Source organism: Ambystoma mexicanum, chromosome 3p (genome assembly GCF_040938575.1).
Source record: "Ambystoma mexicanum isolate Mex_15411 chromosome 3p, UKY_AmexF1_1, whole genome shotgun sequence".
NCBI lineage: Eukaryota > Metazoa > Chordata > Amphibia > Caudata > Ambystomatidae > Ambystoma > Ambystoma mexicanum.
Genome location: NC_090925.1, coordinates 741,612,922 through 741,625,968, shown reverse-complemented (window position 1 = coordinate 741,625,968; position 13,047 = coordinate 741,612,922). Strand labels below are relative to the sequence as shown.

General features: G+C 43.1%; 1 protein-coding gene across 2 annotated transcripts in view; it reads right to left on the bottom strand.

The window, feature by feature from the left end:
• RNF40 (ring finger protein 40) overlaps positions 1-13,047 on the bottom strand; it is a 1,006,396-nt gene that overhangs the window by 439,631 nt on the left and 553,718 nt on the right. The gene's annotated exons all lie outside the window — the stretch shown is intronic.

The window sequence follows — 13,047 nt, the reverse complement described above, 5'->3', positions numbered from 1 at the left end:
GTACCCACACTTAAACACATAAATTAAAGAAGTTGCCTCAATTGTAAATCCACTAGGCCAAACACCCTTTATACACTGCTGCACCATGATTTTCACTAGCTGCAGGCCAGCACTATTAAGAGATGCTAATGCCAGCTGTTCGATAAAGCAGGGGCCTGCTCTTTTTTGCCAAAATAACCCCCGAAGCCTGCGTAATAGTGAGGACGTAGCAGCTGAGGAACTGTGGACCCTTTACCATGCATTAGAAGCCAGTTTTGTTTAAAACGCTTCAAACTTATAAGAGGTCAGGCTAAAGTTTGAAAAAGTTACAATCCTTTCTGTGTAGCCTTTCTGTTCATGTTTATTGGGTCTCTCTTGTGCAGTATCCTGCCCTGTATGTAGATATAATTCCCTATAGATGTTTCTATATTGGGGTTGGGCATGCCCACACTGAGACCTAGTCCTCCCTCCTCTAGAATTCTTCAGAAACAATAAGCAAAAGAGCCTTATACCCCCTGCCATCTGCAACTCCTGAATGAAGATTTGTATTGAACTACATTTGGGTCACATGCACTAATGTAGCTCATACATCTATTTTCTTAATAATCTTTAGGTGAGGAGGATAGAATGAGTGCTTGCAGCAGTCCCTCCAGCACCACTGTGTGCCTTCAAGGACATCCTTCTTAGATACAAAGGTTATGATTCCTCCAGGTCTTGCTTTTGTTCCTCTTCCTTACTGGCCCTTAAACATTGGAATGCACGCCTCTCCTTCACTCTCACTCCTCTTTTCCACACTTCCCTACTCAAAACACATTTGCTTGCTTGCTGATTTGGTCGTTTCATTTATTTCCAATTGAATTGTACAGTTTCTTTTACTTGTTAAACACTAGCGTTACCTGCTCTATACATAAAATAAATTGCAAATCATGGATGTACTCCATTTGTGTAAACTGTCGCTACATCTAAAAAAATAAAAGATGTTGCAGGTATTTAATGAAATCAGAATAAGCAAATTAATGCGCAAAATCTTGCAGGCATCCCTTTTATATTCCGTCAATATGCTTGTTTGAGTCAGTGCCCTGGTGGCAATAATCAAACACCAGCTCCCTTCAGCCTGCTTGCAGGCCCTCTTCAGGTAGAGGTGGAGCAGGCTTTTTTACTGTTGCCAATGCAGTGAATTCTAAAGACCAACTGTGGTGTTATAAGTTTCAGAAGACTGTCAGTCTTATGAAAGTTATAACCGAGCGTGTCGGCAATGGATTCTTGTCGTGTAGTAGTTTAGTCTCATCCCTCAGTGCCAAGGTCCGGCCACTCCATCCCGCCCCTTTCTTTCAGTTGTCATGATGCCCCCCCCCCCCCCCAACATTTTCAGCAAAGTTACTCCACTGCACATCAGGATAGTCACCATGTGTAAGGGTGTCCCTAATTACGCTCACACCAGAATAAATACACCCCTGTAGGGAAATGAGGAAAATAGAGCGATCTTGTAAGGATAACAAGTTTAATGTTACAAAATGGATATGGTAGCAAAGGGCTGCTCTGCTTCCTGAATGGTCTTCTCCTGTCCCTCTTCAGTTCCATTCTGCCAAAGTGGTTTCAAGCAGGGGTTTATATAGTCCTGTCTCGCCATGGTGGCATTACTGGATATGGACATGCCTTCATCCCAATCGGTCCATCCATAATAGGGATGCTCCAAAGCCTTCTTTACTTCGTTGTCAGCAGTGTTGTAAGCATATGCTGTTCTACATTTTGCTACCTTATGCAAAAACACACTGCAGCTCTGGAGACATTTAAAAACCTTGAGGCTAGACCAAGTGGAAAAAACTAAACATTTTTATAAACAATTTTCATTAATTCTATCCATATTTCACTCCTCCTGCTAAAGTTATCTGGGCCCTGTAGTCTCCTTCACCCTTTATTTTTATAATTTGTCCCATTCTGCATTTTGTCGCACAGAACATGCAAACAGTTTTTATCCTATTTTTATCCTGCATTGAACCTTGACGAACAGCAAACAGCTGGTGAGTCAGTGTGCTGGCCATGGTGATTAACACCGCACACTTAAGCGCCTGTCTTCATCTTTAGATTCCACAGGCCGCATTCCTTCTGGGAAGAAGCTTGAGTCTAGGATCGGACATTACAAATATATCCAGCTGATAGTTAATTGCGCCTTATATTTAAATAACTACCTTTTTCAGTGTTTGCTTATGTCTGTGTATGTAATTCTGTTTGCATATGAGAGCCTTCCCAGTGCCCCTCCTCCCCCCTAGTCCATTATAGCACTGAACATAGGTCTTGCCTAACGCTAAAGCGCTTGAGGGTTCGGGAGGAACCTGGTTCCTGAAGACCAGATTTAGCATATAGTATAATGGGAAGGCCACAATATACAGCACTGTAGCTCTCTCCAGTATCACACCCGTGTGATGCTAATAGGGAGAGACTGATATACCTGTGACAGGAAGGGCTGTAATGATATGTAATGTATAAAACAAAAGAGGCAGTAATGTAAAACCCCAAAAGTATCAAATGCTTCTGATGCCAACAGAGAGAGAATAGGTGGGCACTTGTAATGAGAAAGGCTGAAATGGAAATGAGAAAGTCATGAACCTTGTTACCGTTTCTGAAAAAACCTTCACACATTGGTATATTGATGATCTGAAAAAGTAAGGGGCTGACATAGTGAACAAAGATGGTGGTCAAATTATTGCCCTAAAGTTGCCTAAACTGTGGCTCAAGCTGTTTCATCAAATCTTATTTTAAAAAAAGGCTATTTTTTGGCTAATCAAGACTATTCTTCTACTAAGATTTCTTTGGGAAATACATATAAAGTTATGATTCTTTGTGAGCTTTACTCACCAATGTCTTCTACATCTGCCCACCCCTCTCGAAAGAAAGATTGAAACTCTCAAAGAACATATTTCCATACCACATATACAGATGTGAATGCTATTTTTTTAAATCCCCATGGTCAGTGCTTAGGTCCTGCTTTCGGACTTCAAACATGTCTTCCACCGATTTTGATAAAATCCTTCACATATGCCACCTTTCACATTCTCAGAGGGACACTTGCTCAGCTGCAAAGTACAAACAGATATAATTGCGAACCGATTCCCAATAAAAAATGAGTATTGGACAGTCTCCTGCAGTATTACCGCTAGCACGCACGCAATCTGCAGTGTTTACATTCAGCAGCACGCATCGGATTCCTGATAATCCAAACCCTACTAAATAGCTGTGGCTGGTTCAAAAGTATATTTAATCACTTGTGACATACTGAAACATTCCATTCAGTCTCTTGAAGTTCTAGTAATCCTGGGAATTGTGTCTTAGCATACTGCGTGTTAGTTGCATTCTCAGTTTTTAGAACATAATTCGATCATATGGAAATACAGCAGCTGTCACCGATGTCCGGTTGCAAATTGGCTTTTTACCCAATGTGTTTTTAAAAGTGTGCTCTAAAATGAAGCATTTCAACACATTAATTAAAAATAATTCTCTGGGGGAGAACTCGTCTCCCCAAACCCCAAAACTCACCTTGATTGGTACGGGCTCCCTCGCTAAGATCAATGGCTATGGCATATATGCGGGAAATATTTATGCCCCTCCACTTAAAAAATTCACCAGCCGCCACTGGCCCTAGCACTGTGCTGGGAGCATGGGGGTGGGGTGGGGGATTGGGGGGTGATAAGCCCAGGGACTGTGGTGGGAGCACAATGGGGGAGACATGGGATAGTGGTGTGTGCAGGGTGGAGAGGGCCCAGGGGCTGGGCTAGGAGTGGGATGAGGGAGTCTAGAGACTATGATGGGAGCATGTGGGGAAGCCCAGTGACTATACTGGGAGCAGGGTGCAGCGACACCACACCAAAATTCATCGCCATGTGGACTTACTGTCCATTTGGCATTTTTGAGTGGGCGGGGGTTCCCAGGATTCCCATATTTTGCTCACAGAGTCCCAGAACAAAAAAGTTTGAAGACCACTGTTCTAGAGGCAAGTTATGAAAGATTTTCTTTTTGCACCTTTCCCTACATAGATTTATATGGAACCCCATTATTTTTGCTCGTTTGAAACCAGTCCTGACCTTTTGGAGGTAATTAAAGCCATCTGCTTTTCTTCTCTTGCCGGTTTTGCTCATTCTAATGGGGGAACGGACTAGTCCCCAAGACTTTCAGTACTTCAAGGCTATGTCTATCTTTATGAATTCTTTTATTTTTACTATTGCGCACATCACCATACAGTGAAGTACAGTTAGGTTACTTGGTATCCTTGTCACTTTTTGTATAATGACTTTTTGGTTACTTTTACAATGTGCCTAAAACAAGCTGGTGATGGCTATGATATTTTTACCCTTTTTGTGTTCATTTACTTTTGCGCTTTGCATTAACCGGCACTGGCTATTATAAGTAGCTAGCACCCTACAATGGCTGTGCCACAAAGCTTTTTGCTTGTTCTTTGGCCAAATTGTTGTTTGGCCTTCTCGGGTAAAGAGATGCCTTATATGGAAATCCCTTTCCCCTGTTGTGCATGTGTGACACGGATGGGGGCTGGTACAGTCCAGTCCCAATCCTCATCTCTGGTGCCAGAATGTTTGTTGCTGGGCAGATGTGATGACCAGTGGCTATTCATGATTGAATAGTTCTATGTGATAATCTTGCCTGTGAAAGAGTTGCCAAGGAGGCTGTTTTTTTCCAGCAGCCCTAAAAGCCTTCTTCAGCATATTTTAGGACTGGTATTATTGACCATTATAACCACCAGTCTAAAATATTTGGGTAAGTGCTTGATTTTCTTGGGAGTGCAAATTTGGGGAAATGCTTGGACATTCACTGTTGGAATGTTGCAGATACTTACCATTGGTGGGCTTGCTCCCACAGCCTAAATCTTGGATAAAAGCAGGACCCCTGCGACTGTTTAGCAGATCATCGTTGGAACTTCTATGAAGACGAGCAGCCCGAGGACAACCCCTGCAGCTGACCAGCATCGACTCCTGTGTTGTCCCGGGAAAGCCATGAACCTCTGTCCTGATCTCATGTACTCGGTTGGTGCTTCAACATCTGGAACGGTTGGAACAACCAGGCTCAGCCCCTGCTCGAGAATCTGTGCCTGCTGAGACTTTGTAAGGGGTCTTCTGGACCAACCAGACTGACCTCTTCTCTCCCAGGCTACCTCACTGCACCAGTCGTAGTTCCGAACAAAGCCTTGAACCTTTGCAGATCTTCAGCTGGTGCCACAAGTCGCCTGCTCCTGCATTTCAGTCTCGCTGCAAGCAAAGCTCTGTTGGGGCTACTCCTGTGTTCGCCGGTGGATGACCGCATGACCATGGTGACCTTCTTTGGATCTGGTCTTATATGTTTCCCTGAGGTGTCGCATGACCATCTCTCCCACAGAAGTCTTCACCCGTCTTCGTTTGGGTCTTAACTGGAAGCGGTCTTGAACCGATTCCCAAGTATAGCGAATGCCTCAAACAAAATCCTGTGAAACGAAGTACCTCATCTGTCTAGAAGACCCTTGCGGTAGAACAAATACAGAACACGCCTGGAACGAAGTCTGGAACCTCCACAAGTGGTATCCAGAGGCATTAATTCTACAAACCTGTTGCTTTCTCCCCCTGTCTCCCAAAGAGTAACTAGGGCAAAAAGTCCTGACCCCAACTCGTTCTGAACAGACCTTTGGCAGTGGAACCCAAGGATCGCTCCCTATGCATAAGAGTGTTGGGATTGAGTGTTTTACTCATCTGAACTTTACTTTGAACTTGATCTAACTTTTGTGAAACTTTTGTGACACTAATAACGACTATAAACATTGGCATTGCTAAGTAAACTTATATTGATAACCAAATAGTTCATGCCGAGAATGACTCCAAGAAACTTTTTCAGATCCTTTAGGACCTTGAAAAACCCAAGGTGATGCTGCATCAGTTCACCCCCTCTAATTTGGACTGTGAGGCAATCCAAAAGGCTTTTACCCAAATAATTGCTGTAGCACAATCTCAGATTACGGACAATCTAGGTACAGTGGAGAACATAGCCCCTGATCCAATTGATAAGTAGTCGGGTCAAAGGGATAAATCAGTTTTCAGATTTAATTGCATCTTGGAAAATACATTTTGGCTAATATGAACAAAATGAGACCTACTACCTGTGTGGGGGAAGTTCTCCCATCAAAAGTCTCTCTCACTAATAAGGAACTATTCCTCCCCTTCCTCATAGGCCTCAATGCGAGTTTCAGGGAAAGCTGCGTTCCTGAGGCTTTGATGAAGGTCTCTGTGACCCCTTTATCAAAGAAACCAAGTTTGGACCAAAAGTTTTATTCTAACTTCAGACCTATATCTAACACCCCTTTCCTGCTAAAACCTTTGGATAAGGTGGCTAGATCCCAATTTCAGACAACAAAAGAGAAAGAACAAAAAACAAACCCAACAGTGCATATCATGTAAAGCAAGCATCATATACAGTATTGTGAAATGTCCTCTGTCTTTCCCGTCTACTCCCCCTGGCCCCCCCACCCCTCCCAACTTGAGCTTATTCGGCTTCACCATCTGCCGTTGCCTCCTCAAGGGGTATCTCCCCCAATGTATTTCCGGAGGAATCATGTTCAATTGGGCAGGCCTGGGCAGACCCAGATAGTGTGGTCACCAAGTGTCTCCAGGCTATCGGGGTCTCTGCTTCCTCACCCCCCCCTCTATTAGCCGCTTCATTCCATACCACCATTTCCGCTTCTGCCCATTTCTGGAGATCGTGCCACCAAACATCTACCTTGGGTGTATAATTTACTTTCCAACCCATGGCAATCCTGCGCTTGGCCAGTATATAGGCCCAGTCCCTGAGTTTGCTCACATGTTTCAGTTTGCGCGGTCTTGAGAACCCCCCTACCATGCATGCCCACACAGATTTCACATCTAATGTGATCCCTTTCTCGGTTAAGCGGCAGTCTGCTTCCACTCACAATTTCCCAATTTCTGGGCATGCCCAAAACATATGCATCATCCCCACGTTCACTTCCACACATTTGGGACATGTTTGTATACCTGCATTCTTGAATTGAGCAATCCTCTGGGGGTCATATACACTCTGAGTAACACAGCTGAATCTGTTGCAGCCTTGAATTCCTACACACTTTTGTGGTGCCTCTGAACCTTCACCCACAACCCATCATACATGGGGTCTCCAGCTTCTTCTTCCCAATCCCGCCTCAGATGGGTCACCTCCTTTCCTGCCCTGGACATTAGCAGTTCATAAATTTGAGAGACCTGGTGCCCTCCCTCAGATATCGTAAATTGTTTCTATGGCTGTGTCAGGCTGACCTTCCAGCACTATTTCTGACCATGTCTCTTTCACCCGCCTAACCAATCTAGTGTAAGTAATATACTGCCCTGAGTGTAGACCAGTTTCTTACGCCAATACATTAAATTCTGTTACCTTCCCGTCTTGCCATACATCTCCCAGCGTTGCAATGCCCACCGGCTCCCAATACATGCAAACTGTCTTCCTCAGTTGCTCGTCTCCACCGATCAATGCCACAGCAGCACCTGCGGAGAACACGGGGTCAGGTTTTCCATGACCTGGGAGGACTTGCACCACATCTTCCAACCCAGTTCTAGCATCCTTGTGCCCCCCTTTAACACTGGTTTTGGCAGCCATATCCATATGGAACACATTCAGACCTCAACAATCTAGACTCTGCTGTCGAGTCTTCCATTAACCACCTAGCCACATATTGTAGTTGACTGGCCAAATCATTAACCTCAAAGTTGGGCAATGTTATGCCCCCCTTGTCATTCATGTTCTGTAGTTTCCACAGGGCTATCCTATTCCTGGTGTTATGCCATATGAACCCTCTACATATGCTTTGAAGTTTAACGAAGAATCGCTTGGGTATCATATATGGTATTTCCCAAAAAAGTGTAACAACTCGGCAATAAAACCATCTTCAACAGTGCCACCCTCCCTATCATGGCCGAAGGGAGCTTAGCCCAGAATCTCATGCTATTCTCAACGTTAGCCACTGCCTTCTCTGTGTTATGTTTATATTCATCCTCAACCGTGTGATAAATATCAATTCCCAGGTATCTAAAGGTTCTAGTCTCCCAATGTATTTGTAAAAGAAAAGTCAGCTTGTGCCTACACCTCTTTGCGCCAATTTTAATACATAGCCAAAAATCACAAAAGTCGATTTTTCTTGAAAAGGAGTATTCCTTGATTTATTAACTTGCGTTTAGCCCTTAGCGGATGACAGGTGTTTCGGCATATATCTTGCGCCTTTTTCAAATCCGGGCCGGTTATATACATGGAAAATAAAACAAAATCAAATACAATATTGAATAACTTCGTTGTGTTACATCCTCAGTTATTTACTAAATAGTAAAAGTGGTGACTTTCATTACTGTTGTAAAACCTTGTTAAACTTTCCCAAAACAAAAAGCAAAATGACACCTTTGCCTTACACCTCGTGCAATAATTTGTGTGCCAATCAAAGAAGAAGGAAAAAAAATATCGATAGGATGTATACGTTACAGAAATGGGGAGGATAAATAGGAAATCTTATCTTAATTGTATTTTAAAATATTGTATTAAATGTCCAATTCAGCAATCTCTTACCCTTCCTTGTGAGGTTACCGTTCCCCCTCTGAAAAATGTCTTTCTTAGCTGGTCAAGTGGCCGGGGTTCTAGGGTTCAATCCCTCCTATACACAAAATTACATATGATATCAGCTTACGCTAATATTCGTATGGAGTCCACGGTAAATCGCTTATACTTTTTCACCTTTTATTTATATATCCATTACCAATTGAAATAATCTCTATCACATTACTATATATTTTCGATTGCCCACATGAATTACTTTAAGATTCAATATATTGCAGTAGCGTAGTGCTTCTCCTTGCTGGTACGGGAGAGAAAAAACCCTTTCCTAGTCTAGGGACACGTGCACTGTTATCTAGGCACGCGTGAGCGGTTGTCAAGTTTTAAAACATTTGCTTTCCCGCAAGTTCGTTTGAATCGAAAAATAGTGATTTATCTGCTTTACACGGTTTAGACCGCGCGTGCTATTTATGGTGGGCTTCCCACCCATTTTTAGGGCTTACCTGAAAATTCTAATGCTCCTGCCTCACGCGTCGGGGGTTCCATCTTACCTGGAGTTTACTCATTGTTATTAAGGAGTCCTTTCCCTTCAGTCCTTCTTTGCTCTCAATGCGTGTTTCATGGCGGCCATATTTTGGGATACCTGCCGATTTTACTAGGCGGCAGGTTAGACATAGTCCTTTCCCTGCATGACCATTACGTATTTAGAACCGATATGTTTATTCAAATTTAATTTTCTAAATTAAAGTGGTAATTTGTTTATAATTCAAAGGTTCTAGTTATTGCAAACACTTCTTGTCCTACATATAGCCTACGCAAAGGATTATGGTTATAGTAGTCTCATGGCTGTTACGATGTTTAGTTTCTTTTCTTCCTTTTAGCTGTATTCCAATGGCTGTTTTAATATTTGTTAATCCCCACTTACGGCCTCTACATGAACCAGGATCTTTCTGAATAATTATTGTGTAGTTTTTGTATACGACTACCTACTATAATTCATTGTTCCAATGGTTAATATTTATACATTCAGTTTGTGCAAACACGAATTCTTGACAGTATTACAAACGCCTGAATAGGTATGTGTCAGTGATCAGACAATTGTTGTTTTGTCAGTTTCAATACCAATAGGGGTTAAATCGTCATGGTGACGATTAGCACAATAACAATAGAAATAACAATTTTTTACATGCTTTACTTCCTTTTGATCTCCATGCCATTTATATCAAAGAAAATGAACCATTTCATTGTCCGAATTCAATCCTTGTTCTACTGTTTTGAAACGGCAGATGAGTCTGGCTTCTTCCTGCCGTAAACGTAATTCTTGGTTCCCTCCTCGTTTGCCCATCTTTATTCTTTTCAGACCGACGAACCTTGTATCTTTTTTATTCTGCATTTGATGATGATTTTGGGACAGCGGGAGGTTTTTGTCTTGACTTCCAATAGCAGAAATGTGTTCCCTGATTCTAATTCTTAACTCTCGAATGGTGCTCCCAATGTATATCAGATTGCAGATGCATATCACCGCATAAATAACATATTTGGATCTGCAGTTTATTTGTGTCATGATGCCTACCTCCAAGGAGCCAGGCCCAGCCCAGCAACCCCAGAGGCAGACATAATTTTCCCCAAGGACGTCTCAGCGGGCCCAAGTTGGGGCCTTTTGGACGCAGTCCTGGCGCCTTAGGCGCCAGGCTCATAAAGCAAGACATGTGTGTAAGTGTTTTAATGTGCACTTACCTGAAGCAGACCGTGCTGCTACATCCAGGCCCTCTTGAGGACTGAATGGGACTACTTTATCTTTTGGACTACTTTATCACTCGGGTGTGGTCTGAGGAAGAATACATACCTGAGTGGAAGGATACATACCTGGAACTACTTTACAGGCTATTTAAACCACACCCGAAGAGCAGCACATGCTTCGTGTTGTTCTGCATCTAGCAGCTGGACGCTCACCATGTTTGCTCCTGCATTCGGACTTCTGCCACGCCTGCCAGCATCCTGATCACCTACAAAAGAAGAGAAAGAGAATAGGAGAAGGAAAAGACTTTACCTGCAAGATCCGCATTCCGGAGTCAGCTGGCCGACGATACTGCAAAGGAAGACACTTAATTTAAAAGCACATCGCATCGACCGCCGCAGCGCCGCATTCCACTCACCTTCACAGGGCACCTCCATGTTCAGCAGCGATCACCCGGATTCGCAGCCACGCTTCCACGCCTAGGGAGAAAAAGACAAGAGCAAAGGTGAGAGAGAGAAGGGAATGAGGAAACCTAAACCTCCATGTTCAGACTTACCTGTTGGGTCATTCCCTCTTCATTTCGGATCCGCGCCGCATCCAGGCGTTTCCGGACCCCGGCCCCTATGAGGAAAAAGACATAAGCGTCAATGAGCGAATGCAAAGACATTACCCAAAAACGCTCATCAAGACTTACCTGATTTCTACAGGGATTGCACCTCACATCTCGGGTCGGTGCCTTTTCCCCTGCATTCCGTACGCCGGCCCCTATGGGGAAAAAGACATTGACATTAGCATATTCATGCAAGGACAAAAGAGGAACCTTTCAAGGAACTTACCTGGAAGCCAAGCAAGTTTGGTTCTCATAAAACCAAGAATCCAGTGAAGAAACTGGATACCAACGCGCCCCTGCATCAGAAGCAAGAAGGAGAGCTCGCCCTTCAAGACCCTAAGGTGAGACGCCACGGGAAGCACAGAAGGGTTTCGAGGAGGGTGAGAGGGGAAAGGGGGAGGCTGGTAGCATTCCCCGCAGACAGTTAATCCCTTATTCTCGCCTACAGAAGGATACTTTTGCAAGCCGGACAAGCAGGAGTTGGGAGTCCGGTCCAGTCCATCTTCTGAGCCCCGCGCAACACCTTAGAAGAGGTCACAGCAGCACGATCCTGGCCAGCGCCTCCGTGGGAGTCAGGTGAGCGTAACAATTTGCTCTTTGATCTTTGTTTTCACCCCATCATAATTTGTGAACAAGTCTGTTTCTGTGCCGTATAGTGGCACATTGAACACAAGCCACATTTTCTAAAGCCTAACTGTGGTTGGTGTAGCCATGTCTGTGGTCTTATTCCTTCTTTTTCTGGCTACATTGAGGGACTTAGCATCCTTTTCAGAGTTTTTGCTTTCTTGTGTACTATTGTTGGGTGATCTTGGATATGTTCACATATGTGTGGATCCAACTTCAATAAGTACCAGTTCTTCTTTAGAACTCTCTTAATTTCTTTATTTGCGCAGTACGTGGTAATAAAGTGAATTTTACTCTCTTGTTGTACTTCTTTAATTTTTTGAGACAATGTTGATTGTCTGGTCATGCTTTTAGCTTTCTTCCTTGCATTAGTGATTGATTTTCTTGGATATCCTCTGACTGCAAATCTGTTTGATAGTAGTTGGCACTCTCTCTCAAAATTTGATGGTTCAGTACAGTTTCGTCTAGCTCGAATAAACTCCCCTTTGGGAATATTCTGAATGACTGGTTGATGGTGGCAACTGGTTGCATAAAGTGTCGAGTTCACTTCTGTTTCTTTTCTGAACGTTTTTGTGTGTAGTTGATTCCTGGATACATAGATGGTTAGATCCAAAAAGTTAATTTCTGACCGACTACTTTGTCCAATGAACTCTAAGCCAAATTGGTTCTGATTCACTTTATGTAATAGAGACTCTAATTCTTCTGATGTTCCGTTCCAAATAATCAGTACATCATCAATGTATCTTAGCCATTTTATTATCTTGCTTCGAAAGTCTTGCAATTGGTAAATAATAGGTCTTCAAACATTCCCATCACAATATTTGCAAGGGCCGGGGTGTATTTTACACCCATTGCAACCCCACGCATTTGGTGGAAAAATTGATTATCAAAGATGAAGATGTTATTCTCCAAAGTTGCCATAAGCATTTCTTTCAGCATGCATGCATAGTTAAAGTAAGAGGCAGATCTATCCTTGAAAGTATAATCTATTGAATCTAGTGCCAGTTTGTATCCAATGGATGTATACCAGGCTTTCACATCCCACGTTGCCAACAAATAGGTGTCTTGCCACTGAATTTCTTCTACAATTTTTATAGCAGCTGTGGTGTCTTTTAAGTATGCTTTGATTTTAATTACTTCCGGTCTGATCACATCGTCAATATATTGCGCCAATGGTTCCGTCGCCCATCCTATGCCACTCACTATTGGCCTACCTTCTGGGATGGTCTCATAGATCTTATGAACTTTCGGAAGAAAGTATATGGTTGGGATTACAGGTTTGGTTACACGTAGATGTAATTTCTCTTCAGCTGATATTAGTCCTTGGCGATGCCAGGCCTCTATATAACTTGTCAATTCTTGTGTTATCTTCAATGTAGGGTTGGCTGTTAGTTTTTCGTAGCAATTGGGATTCTCTAGGTGGTTCATAGCCATCTTGATGTAATCCACTCTGTTCATTACTATGATGTTGCCACCCTTGTCTGCTTCTTTAATGACCAAATCTTTGTTCTACTGTAAT